A 20,849-nucleotide genomic window follows, 5' to 3' on the forward strand; every position below is an offset into this window, starting at 1 on the left:
AGACTGAAAAGATTCGGCATGGGTCCCCGGATCCTCAAAAAGTTCTACAGCTACGCCACCGAGAGCATCCTGACTGGTTGCATCACCGGCTGGTATGGTAACTGCTCGGCATCTGACTGTAAGGTGCTACAGAGGGTAGTGCGTACATCCTAGTACATCACTGGGGCCAAGCTTCCTGCCATCCAAGACCTATATACTAGGCAGTGTCAGAGGAAAACCCCCAAAATGGTTAAAGCCTCCAGTCACCCAAGTCATAGACTGTTTTCTCTGCTACCGCACGGCAAGCGGTACCGGAGCGCCAAGTCTAGAACCAAGAGGCTCCTTAACAGCTTATATCCCCAAGACATACGACTGCTGAACAATTAATCAAATGGCCACCGGATTAATTACATTGACCCCGCCTCCATTCATTTTTTTTACATTGCTACTACTCACTGTTTATTATTTATGCATAGTCACTTCATCTACATGTACAAATTGCCTTGACTAACCTGTACCCCCGCTCATTGACTCGGTACTGGTAATCCCTGTATATAGCCTCGTTATTGTTATTATATTGTGTTACCTATTTTTTACTTTAGTTAATTTGGTAATATTTGATTAACTCTTTCTTGAACTGCACTGTTGGTTAAGGGCTTGCAAGTAAGCAGGTCTACACATATTGTATTCGGTGCAGGTGATAAATAAAGTTTGATTTGATTTGACTTTCTAGAGGCACTGTATGCGCTGTTTATGAAGAGCTTTCCATGCTTTTCATAAGGCAAGCACATCTTATTGCATGGATAATGCCCGTTCAGACTCTAACCAGACAGAGAGAACAGTGGAAACTCATAAAGGACAAATAACTCTCAGTCTGAAGATTGGGCAGATAAATAGCCTGGGACCCCTGCTTGGGTTTATAGGGTCTACGTGATGTCGTTCCTCACTGATGGAGACAGACACAGGAGGAGTGGACATCAGTAACTTTAGAAAGAGAAGCTGCTTGGCCATGGGATAATAATCTGGTCAGCTCAAACTCAAAGGTTAGGAGAAATGGCGTGTCACATGTGTGTGTTTGAGCGTGTGTGTGCATGTGTGTTTATGTGAGTGCTTGTGTGTGTGTTTTAACTGTGTCTCCATACACTATTAAATAGCTTTAAATCATCTGTCCAGCTGGTGGACTCTACAGTGCTTCTTTGTGCCCCTATGTCCCACTGCAACAGCCACACACACACACACACACACACACACACACACACACACACACACACACACACACACACACACACACACACACACACACACACACACACACACACACACACACACACACACACACACACACACACACAAGACTAGATTACTTTTAAATTCAGAAAGGATGTTTGCTTAAAAAAAATGACATTCAATTCAGCATTGAATAAAGGTGCATGTTTATGTCACATTAAGTCACCACAGGTCACACACACACCTTTCTGTCTTCACACAAGACTAGATTACTTTTAAATTAGCAAAACCTTACACTCAAGATAAAAATGCAGCAGGTAGGTTTTGCAAAACACCCTCCACAGACGTATATCATGATGTCACTTCCTTGCAATTCCAAAGCACTGACGGTCAAATTACCACACCTATGAGCCAATGTGTTAAACACAGCCATCAGGTGCACAAACACATGATTGCTAAATTGTAGACACACCAATCAGGTTTAAGCACGATAAAAATGCAGCAGGTAGGTTCACCCTCCTTCAACCAAAATGGAAGGAGTCAGAAGAAGAGTGAGGGAAAGAGGAGGAGTACACAGAGGAGGAGAAGGAGGTAGAGGCAGAGGCACAAAGAAGAAGAGGACCAAACTTATCAAATGACATTCGTCCAACGCTAATGGACCATGTTGTGAACCACGGATTGACGCTGAGGGAGGCTGGACTGAGAGTTCAGCCAAATCTTAGCAGATATACAGTGGCATCTGTCATAAGGACTTTTCAACAGGAAAACAGGTAGATCTGTCTACAGTTACAGTAATCAGCCTCTTATTGTCTGCACCATATCAGCACTTGTGATACCCCTTCCTGTGACATTGTACAGTAAGTTACATGTATTATTCTCTACATAGGATTGAGGGTCGGGAACGACAAGGAGGAAGGGGGCCCATATTCACGCAAGAACAAGAGAGAGAGATAATAAACATGGTTTTGGCCAATAATGCTATCAGGCTCAGAGAACTACAAGCCAACATTATCGGTGACCTTGCCATTTTCTATAATGTCCATCAGGTCTCTCAGTCAACACTGGCACGCATCCTGAGAAGACATCAGGTTCAAATGAAACAACTTTATCGAGTGCCTTTTGAGCGGAATTCAGAGAGGGTCACGAGTATGTGGAGGTTTGTATTGTTCGCTTTAGCACTGTGATGTTGCATACTGCACACATGACTTCTTTACATTGACTGTATACTAGACCTATCCTGAACTACATAATATTGTCTTTCACGCTATTTCAGGGAGTTTTGCAGATGGATGCTGAGGAAATCAAGCATGAATTCATATATATTGATGAGGCAGGGTTCAACCTCACAAAAGCAAGAAGGAGAGGCAGAAATATCATTGGCCACAGGGCTATAATCAATGTCCCAGGGCAACGTGGGGGTAACATCACCCTTTGCGCTGCCATTTCATAGCATGGGGTTGTCCTCCATCATGCCAAAATGGGCCCTTACAACACACCTCACATTCTCACATTTTTGGACCGATTGCACCACATCGTCACAGCAGGTAATGAAATGCAACAGATGCAATACACGGTCATCTGGGACAATGTGTCATTCCACCGCTCTGCTTTGGTCCAGAACTGGTTTCAACACCATCCACAGTTGACAGTACTATACCTTCCACCATACTCTGTTTCTAAACCCTATCGAAAAGTTGTTCTCTGCATGGCGGTGGAAGGTTTACGATCTCCAGCCCCAGGCTCAGGTACCCCTCATTCAGGCCAGGAAGGTTTACCATCTCCATCCCCAGGCTCAGGTACCCCTCATTCAGGCCAGGAAGGTTTACGATCTCCAGCTCCAGGCTCAGGTACCCCTCATTCAGGCCAGGAAGGTTTACGATCTCCAGCCCCAGGCTCAGGTACCCCTCATTCAGGCCAGGAAGGTTTACCATCTCCAGCCCCAGGCTCAGGTACCCCTCATTCAGGCCAGGAAGGTTTACGATCTCCAGCCCCAGGCTCAGGTACCCCTCATTCAGGCCAGGAAGGTTTACGATCTCCAGCCCCAGGCTTAGGTACCCCTCATTCAGGCCAGGAAGGTTTACGATCTCCAGCCCCAGGCTCAGGTACCCCTCATTCAGGCCAGGAAGGTTTACCATCTCCAGCCCCAGGCTCAGGTACCCCTCATTCAGGCCAGGAAGGTTTTCGATCTCCAGCCCCAGGCTCAGGTACCCCTCATTCAGGCCAGGAAGGTTTACCATCTCCAGCCCCAGGCTCAGGTACCCCTCATTCAGGCCAGGAAGGTTTACTATCTCCAGCCCCAGGCTCAGGTACCCCTCATTCAGGCCAGGAAGGTTTACCATCTCCAGCCCCAGGCTCAGGTACCCCTCATTCAGGCCAGGAAGGTTTACGATCTCCAGCCCCAGGCTCAGGTACCCCTCATTCAGACCAGGAAGGTTTACCATCTCCAGCCCCAGGCTCAGGTACCCCTCATTCAGGCCAGGAAGGTTTACGATCTCCAGCCCCAGGCTCAGGTACCCGTCATTCAGGCCAGGAAGGTTTACGATCTCCAGCCCCAGGCTCAGGTACCCCTCATTCAGGCCATGGACGACGCCTGTGACCAAGTTGACGCCGCAGCTGTTCAAGGATGGATTCGACATTCAAAACGGTTCTTCCTGCGTTGTCTTGCTAATGACGATATTGCTTGTGATGTTGATGAAATTCTCTGGACAGATCCAGCTAGGCGAATAGATAATGTATAGTATGTTTACTGTAGTATTTTCTGTACAATAATGTCAGTTTTTTCAGATAATTTTTTCTGTTTGTTGTTGTTGTTGTTTACTGTAATTGTAACCTGTACTGGATACAGTATTTTACGTTTGTTGTTGTTGTTGTTTACTGTAATTGTAACCTGTACTGGATACAGTATTTTACGTTTGTTGTTGTTGTTGTTTACTGTAATTGTAACCTGTACTGGATACAGTATTTTACGTTTGTTGTTGTTGTTATTTACTGTAATTGTAATCTGTACTGGATACAGTATTTTACATTTGTTGTTGTTGTTATTTACTGTAATTGTAACCTGTACTGGATACAGTATTTTACGTTTGTTGTTGTTGTTATTTACTGTAATTGTAACCTGTACTGGATACAGTATTTTACATTTGTTGTTGTTGTTGTTTACTGTAATTGTAACCTGTACTGGATACAGTATTTTACGTTTGTTGTTGTTGTTATTTACTGTAATTGTAACCTGTACTGGATACAGTATTTTACGTTTGTTGTTGTTGTTGTTTACTGTAATTGTAACCTGTACTGGATACAGTATTTTACGTTTGTTGTTGTTGTTGTTTACTGTAATTGTAACCTGTACTGGATACAGTATTTTACGTTTGTTGTTGTTGTTATTTACTGTAATTGTAACCTGTACTGGATACAGTATTTGACGTTTGTCTGTTTGCTGAGATAACAGTGTTATGCACACTACTGTAGTAGCATGAAAACTGGGACATGTTTTGTTGTGATTCTCCATGTTGACATGTTGACTGATTTGTGTATATGGAGAGAAATAAATTATGTTTTCCTCAGTCTGCAGCATTGGTCTTGTGTTGTGTGTGTATAGTTGCACTTTCTCTGTGTACTTCATTTACACTACTCTAATCACTGACACTTAGACTTGCTAAAAGTATTTTAGGTTAGCAACAGCAGTGGTTCAAAAAGATTGAAGTCATATGAAATGTGTGTGTTTCGTATGGTAACAAAATATTATTTTTATGAAGTCGTGTATAGTTTTGACAAAAGTGTTCCATTATGCAAATGATCTGAAGTGCGGTGCTACTTCAAATCAAATCAAATCAAATCAAATCAAATTTTATTTGTCACATACACATGGTTAGCAGATGTTAAATGCGAGTGTAGCGAAATGCTTGTGCTTCTAGTTCCGACAATGCAGTGATAACCAACAAGTAATCTAACTAACAATTCCAAAACTACTGTCTTATACACAGTGTAAGGGGATAAGGAATATGTACATAAGGATATATGAATGAGTGATGGTACAGAGCAGCATACAGTAGATGGTATCGAGTACAGTATATACATATGAGATGAGTGTGTAGACAAAGTAAACAAAGTGGCATAGTTAAAGTGGCTAGTGATACATGTGTTACATAAGGATGCAGTCGATGATGTAGAGTACAGTATATACATATGCATATGAGATGAATAATGTAGGGTAAGTAACATTATATAAGGTAGCATTGTTTAAAGTGGCTAGTGATATATTTACATAATTCCCATCAATTCCCATTATTAAAATGGCTGGAGTTGGGTCAGTGTCAATGACAGTGTGTTGGCAGCAGCCACTCACTGTTAGTGGTGGCTGTTTAACAGTCTGATGGCCTTGAGATAGAAGCTGTTTTTCAGTCTCTCGGTCCCAGCTTTGATGCACCTGTACTGACCTCGCCTTCTGGATGATAGCGGGGTGAACAGGCAGTGGTTCGGGTGGTTGATGTCCTTGATGATCTTTATGGCCTTCCTGTAACAACGGGTGGTGTAGGTGTCCTGGAGGGCAGGTAGTTTGCCCCGGTGATGCGTTGTGCAGTCCTCACTACCCTCTGGAGAGCCTTACGGTTGAGGGCGGAGCAGTTGCCGTACCAGGCGGTGATACAGCCCGCCAGGATGCTCTCGATTGTGCATCTGTAGAAGTTTGTGAGTGCTTTTGGTGACAAGCCGAATTTCTTCAGCCTCCTGAGGTTGAATAGGCGCTGCTGCGCTTCTTCACGACGCTGTCAGTGTGAGTGGACCAATTCAGTTTGTCTGTGATGTGTATGCCGAGGAACTTAAAACTAGCTACCCTCTCCACTACTGTTCCATCGATGTGGATAGGGGGTGTTCCCTCTGCTGTTTCCTGAAGTCCACAATCATCTCCTTAGTTTTGTTGACGTTGAGTGTGAGGTTATTTTCCTGACACCACACTCCGAGGGCCCTCACCTCCTCCCTGTAGGCCGTCTCGTCGTTGTTGGTAATCAAGCCTACCACTGTTGTGTCGTCCGCAAACTTGATGATTGAGTTGGAGGCGTGCGTGGCCACGCAGTCGTGGGTGAACAGGGAGTACAGGAGAGGGCTCAGAACGCACCCTTGTGGGGCCCCGTGTTGAGGATCAGCGGGGAGGAGATGTTGTTGCCTACCCTCACCACCTGGGGCGGCCCGTCAGGAAGTCCAGTACCCAGTTGCACAGGGCGGGGTGAGACCCAGGGTCTCGAGCTTGATGACGAGCTTGGAGGGTACTATGGTGTTGAATGCCGAGCTGTAGTCGATGAACAGCATTCTCACATAGGTATTCCTCTTGTCCAGGTGGGTTAGGGCAGTGTGCAGTGTGGTTGAGATTGCATCGTCTGTGGACCTATTTGGGCGGTAAGCAAATTGGAGTGGGTCTAGGGTGTCAGGTAGGGTGGAGGTGATATGGTCCTTGACTAGTCTCTCAAAGCACTTCATGATGACGGAAGTGAGTGCTACGGGCGGTAGTCGTTTAGCTCAGTTACCTTAGCTTTCTTGGGAACAGGAACAATGGTGGCCCTCTTGAAGCATGTGGGAACAGCAGACTGGTATAGGGATTGATTGAACATGTCCGTAAACACACCGGCCAGCTGGTCTGCGCATGCTCTGAGGGCGCGGCTGGGGATGCCGTCTGGGCCTGCAGCCTTGCGAGGGTTAACACGTTTAAATGTCTTACTCACCTCGGCTGCAGTGAAGGAGAGACCGCATGTTTCCGTTGCAGGCCGTGTCAGTGGCACTGTATTGTCCTCAAAGCGGGCAAAAAGTTATTTAGTCTGCCTGGGAGCAAGACATCCTGGTCCGTGACTGGGCTGGATTTCATCTTGTAGTCCGTGATTGACTGTAGACCCTGCCACATGCCTCTTGTGTCTGAGCCGTTGAATTGAGATTCCACTTTGTCTCTGTACTGACGCTTAGCTTGTTTAATAGCCTTGCGGAGGGAATAGCTGCACTGTTTGTATTCAGTCATGTTGCCAGACACCTTGCCCTGATTAAAAGCAGTGGTTCGCGCTTTCAGTTTCACGCGAATGCTGCCATCAATCCACGGTTTCTGGTTAGGGAATGTTTTTATCGTTGCTATGGGAACGACATCTTCGACGCACGTTCTAATGAACTCGCACACCGAATCAGCGTATTCGTCAATGTTGTTACCTGACGCAATACGAAACATATCCCAGTCCACGTGATGGAAGCAGTCTTGGAGTGTAGAGTCAGCTTGGTCTGACCAGCGTTGGACAGACCTCAGCGTGGGAGCCTCTTGTTTTAATTTCTGCCTGTAGGGTGTAGGGTTGTGCTAATTGTGTGCAGTGTTTTGACAAACCGGGCCCTGTTTTCAAAATTGTGCTTAAATTAAACAATTGAAATAAACTGTAAAGGGAAAGCAATCCAAAAGTGACAAAGTAATCAGATTACCTTACTGAGTTTGGCTAATCCAAATGTTACATTACTGATTACAGTTTTGGACTGGTAACTAGCAACTAACGGATTGCATTTGGAAAGTAACCTAGCCAACCTTGCCCACACATGCACACATTGCAATTGCCACCTCCCTCTATCACCCTGCGCACTTTCTTAGGAAAAAAGGAGACAGTCATGTGAATAGAGAGAAAATGAGAATGGAAGAAACAGAGTCAGTAAAGGGGTGTGTGTAAGAGAGAGAGGGGGGCAGTGAGAGGTAGGGGTGAAGGGACAGGGGGGGTCATCCACCTTGTCATCCCTGAGGCTGACGTAGAATCCCCCACTCCCCAAATCGGGACAACACACTGACCTACCTCCTCCTGCCTCCCCCCTACCTCCTCCTCTGTCCCCAGCTCTGTCAATGTGACCCCATACATTCATAGAGATCATTGAGCACCAGGCCTGCCTTTGTTCCCGGGTGAAACCTCATATCACGCCCCAGCCAGCCTGCTCTACCACCAGACATATGGCAGGCCAGGCCCTGGGACCACAACCCAGCCCAGGGAGAGAAATAAGGAGAGAGAGAGGGAAGAGAGAGAGAGGGCAGAGAGAGAGAGAGAGAGAGAAGAGAGAGGGCAGAGAGAGAGAGCCTCTGCCTGTGAATAATCATTTGGCTTACTCACTGTTCGCTTGCTGCATGTTCTCTGGCCGTCAATCTGGAGGGAGGGACAGGGAGGGACAGGGAGGGCGGGGAGGGGGAGGGAGGGCGGGAGGGAGGGGAGGGAGGGAGGGAGGGAGGGAGGGAGGGAGGGAGGGTAGATGGGAAATCTCAAACACCATTCCTTTATTCTGAGTAATGGAACTTAAACTTTTCTACATACACACAGAGTAATGGAACAAAATGTTGTTTGAACAGCTAGCTCCCCGAAGTGTGTCTGTGTGAAAGAGGAGAGAAAAAGCGAGGGAATGAGAGAAAGAAAGAGAGAGCCAGAGAGCCTTAGAGGCTACAGATGAGATTGATTTACAGTGAAGGAAAAAGAGAAAGAGGTGGGGGGGAGTCGGGTTAAGTGCTTAGATGGTGTGTGTGTGTGTGTGTGTGTGTGTGTGTGTGTGTGTGTGTGTGTGTGTGTGTGTGTGTGTGTGTGTGTGTGTGTGTGTGTGTGTGTGTGTGTGTGTGTGTGTGTGTGTGTGTGTGTGTGTGTGCGTATATGGTGTGTAAGCCCCCCTCCCCGTTTCTGGGTGGTGTTGGTCGCCTTGAAATATAACCCCCTTTCTGTGAGCGCCAAGCCGACAGCCTGTTCACGGGGTGTCTCCTTCCAAAGAAAGGAGAGGAGAAGAAAGGAGTGACAGAATGTAAAAGAAGGGTTGGGGAGCGAGGGGCAAATGGAGTGGAATGAATTGTAGTGCTAACACACATAGGCTGATTGCTGAGCTGATTAGCTGACTAGCACTGCTCGGCTAGATAAAGAGAGAGACTGCACACTAATTACTGATCAGAACTTCAGACCCCTTTTCTCTGTCTCCCTCTCTGCTCTCTTTCTCTCTCCCTCGCTGCTCTTTTTCTCTCTCCCTCTCTTCTCTCTTTCTCTCTCCTCTCTTTCAACTTCCTCTATCCATATCTCTCTTTCTGCTGTCTTGCTCTTTCTCCCTCTCTTTTTCCCTCCCTCTCTTTGCTCCCCCTCCTCTCTCCCTCACTCTCACTCTGGCTGCTGTGTGAATTTGTCTGCTGCAGGGCAATGCTGAACCCTTTCCATTGGATTTTATTTCAATTTACCCCGTGACTGAGAAATACTGCACCAACCATCTTAGTTCGATGTGAAATTGTGTGACTAAGATCTCCTAAACAAAAACATAAAAATTAAAGACAGATTTTTTGAGTTATCTCAGATTAATTCTGACTATTTGAGGAAGTGTATACTTGCTACAGCATCTCAAAATGGACAAACAGTACTATTGCCATTTTTTCTCGTATTTCAAGCGAAGGTCTTTTAAGGGAGCCCTGTATACGAGCACCCTCGTTTGGTTTGCATAGCCAAGTTCTGCTAGACGCCAGCCGAACCGAAGCATGCGGAAGGCTTAAAAGAGGTTTCAGCTCTACAGTTACCGTTGCTTTGTACAGCGTCACTACCCGATCTATGTTTGTTTTAATATCACGCTATCCTGTCTTTTGTTGAACATCTCATCTTGTTGTCTCATCTTTTCAGAGTGATTGCAAAACACAGGCAAAGAGGATTATATGTGCAGCTTCAATAACATCAGATGCTATGTCATAATATTACTCCCAATCGCAAATCCATTTGCATGAAGTAAGGTCCAAATGAAAACAAACTGCCTAGAGGCTGTACTTCAGTAAGACAATGGGAAGACAGTAACTGGGTCCTGTCCTTTACAGAACATCCTCTCCCAGTCCAGATCTTGACCAACTTCAATCTACCCAGATAAGATCTAACTCTCCTAACCCATCTCTCATCAGAGTACATGACACCACAACACAAACATTATTACTACTACCAGACCTGTGTGTGGATATAGGATCTCTCTCTCTCTCTCTCTCTCTCTCTCTCTCTCTCTCTCTCTCTCTCTCTCTCTCTCTCTCTCTCTCTCTCTCTCTCTCTCTCTCTCTCTCTCTCTCTCTCTCTCTCTCTCTCTCTCTCTCTCTCTCTCTCTCTCTCTCTCTCTCTCTCTCTCTCTCTCTCTACAACAGAGAATATTAAATGATTAGAGTTGAACAAAGGTTACTCCCAAGCATTCTATCTCATCATGGTAGATGATCTTATCTTTCCAATGATGCAGTAGACAGGTCTGCATGATTTCGCACAAATATAGACCAATAAGACTTAGAACGTATTTACACCCTCAACTTTTTCGTCGTGAATAACAAATTAAATGCTGCAATGTCTTGAGTTGATAAGTAGTCAACCCCTTTGTTATGACAAGCCTAAATATGTTCATGAGTAAACATTTGCTTAACAAGTCACATAATAAGTTGCATGGACTCACTCTGTGTAAAAGAATAGTGCTTAACATGATTTTTTTGAATGACTACCTCATCTCTGTACCCAACACATACAATTGTTTGTAAGATCCCTCCGCCGAGCAGTGAAGTGTAAACACAGAATCAACCACAAAGACCAGGAAGATAGGTAGGAGAAGGTAGGAGAAAGGTAGGAGAAAACTGAAGAAGAATCAACAACATTGTAGTTATTCCACAATGTTACCCTAAATGATAAAGTAAGAATAAGGAAGCATGTACAGAATAACGTTTTCCAAAACATGGATCCTGTTTGCAATAAGACACTAAAGTTAAAAAAATAATACATTTTATGTACTGAATACAAAGCATTACATTTGGGGCAAATCCAACACAACACATTACTGAGTACTGCTCTTCAAATGTTCAAGCGTGGCAGTGGCTGCATCATGCTGTCATCGGCAAGGACTGTGGAGTTTTTTTTTGATACAAAAAAACAACTAAACGGAAAAGGGCTAAGCACAGTCAAAATCCTAGAGGAAATCCTGGTTCAGTTTGCTTTTCACCAGACACTGGGAGACAAATTCACCTTTCAGCAGGACAGTAACCTAAAACACAAGGCCAAACATACACTGGAGTTGCTTACCAAGACAACATTGAATGTTCCTGAGTGGCCAAGTTACGGTACAGTTTTGAATGAAATTGGATTTAAAATCTTTGGCAAGACTTCAGAGCTTGAAGAATTTAAAAATAATGTACAAATATTGTACAATCCAGGTGTGAAAAGCTGTAATCGGTGCCAAAGGGGATTCTAACATGCATTCATTCAGGGGTGTGAATACTTATGTAAATTTGATATTTCTATATTTAATTTTCAATAACTGTGTTAACATTTCTACATACATGTTTTCACATTGACATTATGCGGTATTGTGTGTAGACGGTTGAGAGAAAAAAAAAACGTTTTAATCCATTTTGAATTCTGGCTGTAACACAACAAAATGGTGGTAATAGGTCAAGGGTTATGAATATTTTCTGAAGGCACTGTAACTGCCCTACAACTGGACCCTTGTCATTAATCTCACAATGCTAAGGAAACCAAGCTAAAATTCCCTCTAAAACATCCATCTCATTAGCTAACCCTTGTAAAAACAGAATTCCGGACGGTCATTTCCAACCCAGACAAAGTGATGCACACTAACTTTTTAATTTTTTATTTTAGAAATACAAAGATACAAAAACAGGAAGAACAGAAAGGAGGTCAGTGTTGTGCTGGTTGTTTTGACGGCAGTTTGATGAAAAGTTGTGTGATTCTAAATATGCTCTACGTCAACACCCTTCTTTCTTTAAGTCCCATCCTCCTTTTTTCCCTTTTCCTCTCCATAAGTTCTGATCATGTCCTGCAATATTCCACTCGGAGTGAATCCAAGAAGAATATAGACTCTAATACCTCCAATTCATTTTTCTTAAAGCATTCTCTAGCTCGAAGATGTTTCACACTCGTGTTCCATTTAGGAATGTGGCTATCTAGAGTAAAAAAAAAAAAACTATCAAGGCCACATGTTCAACCTTCTCTGCCAAAAAAACAAATGTTGAGAGAACTTGCCAGGTTTGTCGTTGACGGAGAGAGTTCATGTGTAATCTTGGCTCTGAGGCCTCTTCAAATGTTAATCAGTTGGGAAGGTAATGTTGTTGCACAGGATTTTCTTTCTCACAGACATCAACAATAAGAAGATAGACAGATTGACTTAGACTGATTGAATGATACGTTCAGTTGTGTGAGGGGTATTCAGTTGTGTGAGGGGTATTCAGTTGTGTGAGGGGTATTCAGTTGTGTGAGGGGTATTCAGTTGTGTGAGGGGTATTCAGTTGACTGAGCCCGGAGTTAAATGAGTTTAATGTTATGCCTCTGACTCTCTCTCCCTCTTTTCTCTCTCTGTCTGTCTGCTATCTCTTCCCGTCTCTCATTCTCTGGCTTTTAATTAAAAAGAGTCTCTCTTAATCTCCTGCTCAACACACTCTGCTTACTAATGACTTGGAAGGATCTTACCCCCCACAAATAGAAAAACGACAGAAAGAAAGAAAAGAAGAGGCAGAATGAACGAGATGAGTGAGTGTGTCAGCATACAAGTGTCTTTGTGTGAAAGTGTGTCTGTGTGTGTGTGTGTGTAATCCTCTGTGTCAGTTTCTCTCTGTGTGTGTGTGTGTGTGTGTGTGTGTGTGTGTGTGTGTGTGTGTGTGTGTGTGTGTGTGTGTGTGTGTGTGTGTGTGTGTGTGTGTGTGTGTGTGTGTGTGTGTGTGTGTGTGTGTGTGTGTGTGTGTGTGTGTGTGTGTGTGTGTGTGTGTGTGTGTGTGTGTGTGTGTCTGTTAGTGTGTATCCATCCATAAGTGAGTGAGTCTGTGTGTGTGAGTGAACTTTCAGTCCCGGTGTGTGCGTGTGTGTGCTCGTATGCCTGTATGTGCGCATATGTGTGTGTGTGCGTATGTCTGTATGTGTGTGTGTGTGACTATGTGCCAGATCCCCTGTTGTCTCCTCTCCTCCTGTTCCCATAGGAGGAGGGCCGAGGGGTCAGGGGGTCAGCAGCGGCCTGACAAAGGACCCGAGCCGTCACAAAAGTCAGTGCGTGTGTTGGGAGGGGGGCCGGGGTAGGGGGAGAGTCACTTATTACCATAGTCCCTGGCCTGGCATTAACAATGATGGATTAGCATCTGGACACCATGGAGAGAGACAGAGTGTCACTTATCCCTCAGCAGGAGGGGGGAGAGGCCTGAAGAGGCCTGGGAGAGAGAAGGGGATGGTAGACTGTGTTAGACATCTGTAGAAATCCATCTGCATCGGTAGCCATCCATCTGTAACAATCCAACAGCTGAGTGCTCTACTGAGATTCAAATATATTCCCCTTGTATCATGGTCATGGTAATTCATTGATCCTGAGTGGAAATGTAGGGCTGTGCGTTGACATGCATCAGCGCTGTCATTGACAGAGACAAATGCATGTCTGTCTGTCTGTACAGTCAATGAGTGGCTAGCCAAACAAGTACAACATATCTACCGCATGTACTGTATAATAAACACGATTGGTATACCGATATTAGGATATCCTCAACCTCCATTTCGCAATGGGAGAAGGAGGAAGCAGCAGCAGGGGGAGAGACGGGAGACAGAAAGAGGAGATGGAGGGAAGAGAAGAGAGGAGTGACAGAAAAGGGGAACCAGACAAGACTAATGAATAAGGTGTAAAGCCTGATCAGTAGAACTGTGTAATGGATATGAACACTAGCAGTGTAATTAGTGTTGTCTTTCATTAGCTTAAAACACGTCTACGCAAACTAGCCTCCTCTCTTGCTTTTCTCTTCGTTCTCTCTCCCTCTTTTTTTACTCTTTCTCTCTCAGAGAGGGTTCTGATGAGACTCTTGGGACTAGGCTGGGTGTGTGTATGTGTGCATGTGTGCCTTGAGTCTGCGTCGAGGAAAACTCGCGAGGAGAGCAGGCCAGTAAAATCAGATCATTAGCGTGTTTTGAAAGTTATTTTTATTTATCCGGTGCGAGCTCTGATTTGAATTAATAGCCCATCAGACAATCAATTAGCATACGCGTTCCAGCTCTTTCCTTCGCACACAGGAAAAGGGTTGGCAAGTCCTCGCCAATAAAGCAACGCTTAGTAGTTTGACATTTCAACTTTCGTTTCATGCAAATTTGCTAAATCGCTCTCCCCTTCTCTCAGACTAAGACGTCATACAGCGGGATGCTTATGAATGATTCATAAGTTATTCCAATGCTAAAGGGTTTGCAGCTATAATGTGTATCTGCACTGCTTTTAATGTCCTCTCTCATCAGAGTGATGTTGCCTCTATATTTCTGCTCCTGCTTTTCAGCAGCTACATCGATATTAAGCATTAACACAGGGGCTGCTGATGCTCTTCCTCTCAGAGGGGTTGTAGAAAACACACATTCCTGTAACACACACATTTCTGTTGACGCTCAAGACTCTTTGGCTGTCAGAATTCTTGTTTACTTTCATTTGTACAGTGTACTCACACCCAAATACCCTAATTTCTATTCAAAACATGTATCTGCTATTTTGCCTTTACATGTTACTTTTACTTATCTGGAGCGACTTTTGAGAGCAGTCAAGGTCTGGACTAGAAGTAAATATGTCTTTGAGTTGTTGTTTTAAGGGGGAACCTAAACTCTGCGGAACCCTGAGGTAAAATGGCAGAGTTGGCATGGAGCCAAACACGCACCAAAGCATCGATGGCCTCCCTCTCCTTAATGGTGTTGGATTAAAACCTTTCCCTGACTTTACGGATTCTAAAAAGACAGACTCTGATTTCCTCCCTGGATCTCAGTACTGAAGGATGTCAAATACACCCTGGGGATAACTGAGGGGTCGTTAGCCGGCAAATTCCGGAGCGCTCAGAGTTTGTCGAGTGACTCAAACACGCACACGCACTTACATACACACATACACACAAACCCCCTCTGTTCCTCATCCCCAATGAACCCGAGCAGGCAGAGTTCTTCAGATAAACCACTGGTCTAGAAGCCATTATGCTCCTGTAGTCATAGAGGCGTGTAATATGTACCCCTTCCCTTCCACACCACCAGGACCGACAATAAACACAAGTCATGTTTTTACTGTCTGGCCTGCTTAATTGCGGTCATAAAGTAAGATCCTGCTGTAACTAGCTTTATAGGAGAGGGTTACACTGCAGTGGCTGTGACTGTGTAGTTCCTTCTGAAGTGAGTACTGCTAGATACTTTGAGGATGCTAGGGACCTTAAACAGAGCTGCCGATTCGAAGCGCTTTCTTAGTGCTTACTCATTATAAGCACACAATAGTTGCTCTATGTGATTTCGACAAGTAAATGGTGTATGAGTTTTGACTTGGCTTGTCTAAACTCAAAAAGGATATAATGTGGATGCGGAGATAAACATCTTTAATGCATCAAATCTATCCAGTGGGCTTCAAACAGACTGCAGCAGTTCACGTTCAATCCAGAAATCATTGTTTCACAGTTGAACGCGTTCGTGCTGGGATCTCTTCCTGTCTTGCAGGAATAGACTACAAACTGAAGTTAAAGGACAAGGGTTGTGGCTAGACGTCACCCTTAAAGATAAATGGGTCCCACACCACCCTAAACCTCATAGAACAACAGAGGGGGATATGTCTACAGCTCTGAGAAACGCGATCTGGGGATCCATAAAAGTTTCCACGGAAATGGCCCAAAATTAGGAACACGTGGCGGAACACCCGACGACAAGGCAGCAGCAGCACCCCCCAAAAAGAGTCTGCGCCTCGACTGCTTCACATCTGTTTTTGGGGGACGGGGGACGGGAGGGGGGTAATAAATCTTTTCCCTAATGAATGAACACTCCCCAAAAATATGTCACCCCGAAACCCTGCATGTGGGGAACATTCAACCAACCCATATAGAAGGGCTATTGTTCATTCTTTCTCTTCTCAAGCACATGCAGCACGGGTCAGCAAAGAACCTCTACATTGCGTCTGTTGGCTGTTGATTCTTTGTCCTGGCTTCATGTGTTGATCCCCCACCTTTGAGACACTTTAAAAAGGAGTATTGTGTTGCTATCTATTGAGATGGCACACTTCCATCTAGATAGTTGTCAAGCTATCTAGGATTTAACAGCACCGCCTAAGGAGGAAGTTACGGAAACGTGGCAGTCTGATTTTAGACGTGTATTATACGTGTATTATACTTACTCGACATTCATTTCGAAAGGGGAAGTCAATCTGTCTTCACTTATTTGTAACTTAATAGCGAAAGCAAAAGCAAAGAAAGAGGATTTGAAATCGGATCATTCTTTCTATTACGAACAACAAAATGTTCCCATTGTTCCACAACTGTTGGAAATCCTCAGAAATGTTGCTTTGAAGATAGACAGAGAGAGTGGAACAGAGAAAAGGAGAGTGACGTGGGAAGAGAAGATCCCCAGCTATTAAACTGGGGCACCTCTGGCTGACACAGGATATCTTTGTCTGCGATATGAAAAGCGAGCATGAGATATTGTAGTGATCGGGTAACAGCACAGCATATGCCAGATGTGTGTTGACCAGGGAGCGGGGCTTTGCTCCGTCACAACATGAATGCAGGGTGGAACCCCACATATAATCTCCTTCTTTGATCATCATCTTGGTCATATTGTCTATGTATGATACTTATAATACTATAGGCTTCTGTTAGCGACCGGAGGAGTTCAAGTAGTGTTTGACGCAGACTAAAGAAGCTATTAGAATCCCAATACTTGCTATGCATTCGACAGCACTTCTCTTTCTCTACTGGGTCTTTGAAAACTTTTGTATTTCTTGCCATTGTTGTGCTGACCAGGAATCTCAGTACTTGGATAGTATTTGCATGGTATTTGTTTCAAATACATACAGTACCAGTCAAAAGTTGGGACACCAACTCATTTGAGGGGTTTTCTTTATGTGTACTATTTTCTATATTGTAGAATAATAGTGAAGATATCAAAACTATGAAATAACACATATGGAATCATGTAGTAAACAAAAAAGTGTTAAACAAATATATATTCTATATTTGAGATTCTTCAAAGTAGCCACCCTTTTTCCTTGATGACAGCTTTGCAAACTCTTGGCACTCTCTCTGTTCGGTATGCATACCTGGCTGTAAGGGAGTCAGGCACAGGAGAGCAGAAGTTGGGTAGCCAAAGGACCCTTTTATTTCAGCAAGCAAAACACACGGCACTAAGAACACTAAACACAATATGGGTTGACATAACCCAGTGCAAACCAGTCTAGCGTGCACATACACGAAACAACAAATAATTCCACCCACAGACATGGGGGGGGGGACAGAGGGTTATATACACATCTAATACTGAGGGACTTGACATCAGGTGTGTAGGAAAACAAGACAAGACAAATGGAAAAATGAAAGGTGGATCGGCGATGTCTAGAAAACCGGTGACGTCGACTGCCGAACAAGGAGAGGAACCGACTTCGGCGGAAGTCGTGACACTCTCAACCAGATTCATGAGGTAGTCAGCTGGAATGCATTTCAATTAACAGGTGTGCCTTTCCTTCTTATTGCTTTTGAGCCAATCAACTGTGTTGTGACAAGGTAGGAGTGGTACACAAAAGATAGAGCTATTTGGTAAAAGACCAAGTCCATATTATGGCAAGAACAGCTCAAATAAGCAAAGAGAAACGACAGTCCATCATTACTTGAAGACATGGTCAGTCAATACGGAAAATGTCAAGAACTTTGAAAGTTTCTTCAAGTGCAGTTGCAAAAACCCTCAAGCGCTATGATGAAACTGGCTCTCATGAGGACCTCCACAGGAAATGAAGACCCAGAGTTACCTCTGCTGCAGAGGACAAGTTCATTGGAGTTAACTGCACCTCAGATTGCAGCCCGAATAAACACTTCACAGAGTTCAAGTAACAGACACATCTCAAAATCAACTGTTCAGAGGAGACTGTGTGAATCAGGTCTTCATGGTCGAATTGCTGCAAATAAACCACTACTAAAGGACAACAATAATAAGAAGAGACTTGCTTGTGTCAAGAAACACGAGCAATGGACATTAGATCGGTGGAAGTCCAAATTTGAGATTTTTGGTTCCAACCCCCGTGTCTTTGTGAGACGCAGAGTAGGTGAACGGATGATCTCTGCACGCGTGGTTCCCAACATGAAGAACGGAGGAAGTGGTGTGATGGTGTGGGGGTGCTTTGCATGTGACACTGTGGGTGATTTATTTAGAATTCAAGGCACACTAAACCAGCATGGCTACCACAGCATTCTGCAGCAATACATCATCCTATCTGGTTTGCGCTTAGTGGGACAATTACGGACTACAAAGGGAAGCACAGACATGAGCTGCCCAGTGACAAGAGCCTACCAGACGAGCTAAATAACTTCTATGCTCGCTTCGAGGCAAGCAACACTGAAGCATGAATGAGAGCATCAGCTGTTACAGATGACTGTGTGATCATGCTCTCTGTAGCCGATGTGAGTAAGTCCTTTAAACAGGTCAACATTCACAAGGCCACAGGTTCAGACGGATTACCAGAATGTGTACTCCGTGCATGCGCTGACCAACTGGCAAGTTTCTTCACTGACATTTTCAACCTGTCCCTGACCGAGTCTGCATGACCAACATGTTTCAAGCAGACCACCATAGTCCCTGTGCCCAAGAACAACAAGGTAACCTGCCTAAATTACTACAGACCTGTAGCACTCACGTCTGTAGCCATGAAGTGCTTTGAAAGGCTGGTAATGGCTCACATCAACACCATTAACCCAGAAACCCTAGACCCACTCCAATTTGCACACCGCCACGACAGATCCAACAGATGATGCAGTCTCTATTGCACTCAACACTGCCCTTTCCCACCTGGACAAAAGGAACACCTATGTGAGAATGCTATTCATTGACTACAGCTCAGCGTTCAACACCATAGTGCCCTCAAAGCTCATCACTAAGCTAAGGACCCTGGGACTAAACACCTCCCTCTGAAACTGGATCCTGGACTTCCTGATGGGCCGCCCACAGGTGGTAAGGGTAGGTAACAACACACAGCTTCCTGCCATCAAGGACCTTTATACCATGCGGTGTCAGAGAAAGGCCCCAAAAAATGCCAAGGACTCCAGCCACCCTAGTCATAGACGGTTCTCTCTGCTACCGCACAGCAAGCGGTACCGGAGCACCAATCTAGGTCAAAAATTATTATTTTTTATTGACAGTGTAGGAACAGTAGCCTAGGAACCAGGAACAGTGGGTTAATTGCCTTGTTCAGGGGCAGAACGACAGATATTTACCTTGTCAGCTTGGGGATTCAATCTTGCAACCTTTTGGTTACTAGTCCAACCACTAGTCTACGCTGCAGCCCGAAGCTTAACAGCTTCAAATGGCTACCCAGACTATTTTCATTGTCCCCACCCCACCCCCAATTTACATGCTGCTGCCACTCTCTGTTTATTATCCATGCATAGTCACTTTACCTCTACCTACATTTACATACTACCTCAATGACCTCGACTAACCGGTGCCCCCACACATTGACTCTGTACCGGAACCCCCTATATATAGCCTCCACATTGACTCTGTACCGGAACCCCCTCTGTATAGCCTCCACATTGACTCTGTACCGGAACCCCCTATATATAGCCTCCACATTGACTCTGTACCGGAACCCCCTATATATAGACTCGCGTCTGTTATTTTATTGCTGCTCCTTAATTATTATTATTTATTACTTTTATTCTAAAAACTGTATTGTTGGTTAATTGCGTGAATATAAGCATTTCACTGGAAGGTCTACCTGCTGTATTCGGTGCATGTGACAAATACAATTTGATTTGATTTGATGGAGTGCTGCATCAGGTGACCTGGCCTTCACAATCACCTGACCTCAACACAATTGAGATGGTTTGGGATGAGTTGGACCACTGAGTGAAGGAAAAGCAGCCAACAAGTGCTCAGCGTATGTGGCTTTTGGAAAAGCATTCCTTATGAAGCTGGTTGAGAGAATACCAAGAGTGTGCAAAGGTCTCATCAAGGCAAAGCGTCCCTACTTTGAAGAATCTAAAATCTAAAATATATTTTGATATGTTTAACCATTTTTTGGTTACTACATGATTCCATAAGTGTTATTACATAGTTTTGATATCTTCACTATTATTCGACAATGTAGAAAATAGTAAAAACTAAGAAAAACCCTGGAATGAGTAGGTGTGTCCAAACTTTTGACTGATACTGTACCTATGAGGAGAAGTCATTTTGAAAGGGCTTCTTTGTGTACACAACAAGGACTAGTCTATTGCCATCTCTCTTTTAGTGTTTTCTTTGTATCCAGACCTGAAGAGTGAAGGGCTACAGAACACCACTTTCTATTCAAACCCAAGAAAGTAAACCGCACATAAACAGCAGCAGGCACATAACACTAACTACATACCGCACCACAGGGCTCTACGCTGCCATTTTTTACAAGGAGCATATGTGCTCCTGAATTTAAAAATGTAGGAGCGCATGAAGAAATCTAGGAGCACAATGACAAATATTAGACATATTCATAAATTGCCAGCAATTGCCAGCAATGACAAAATATAGGGTTAAGGAGCACCAGAAAATTTGATTTTTAAGACAGAGATGTAGCCTACCTTGGGCCTATATGAATTCTAGCTATCTTTGAAGCTCATCTCCTGAAGAAGCTCTCCCTTTTCCTTTCATTCTTTTCCACTAAATGTTATATGG

This window comes from Oncorhynchus keta, chromosome 4 (assembly GCF_023373465.1).
Source record: "Oncorhynchus keta strain PuntledgeMale-10-30-2019 chromosome 4, Oket_V2, whole genome shotgun sequence".
In the NCBI taxonomy this organism is placed as follows: Eukaryota; Metazoa; Chordata; class Actinopteri; order Salmoniformes; family Salmonidae; genus Oncorhynchus; species Oncorhynchus keta.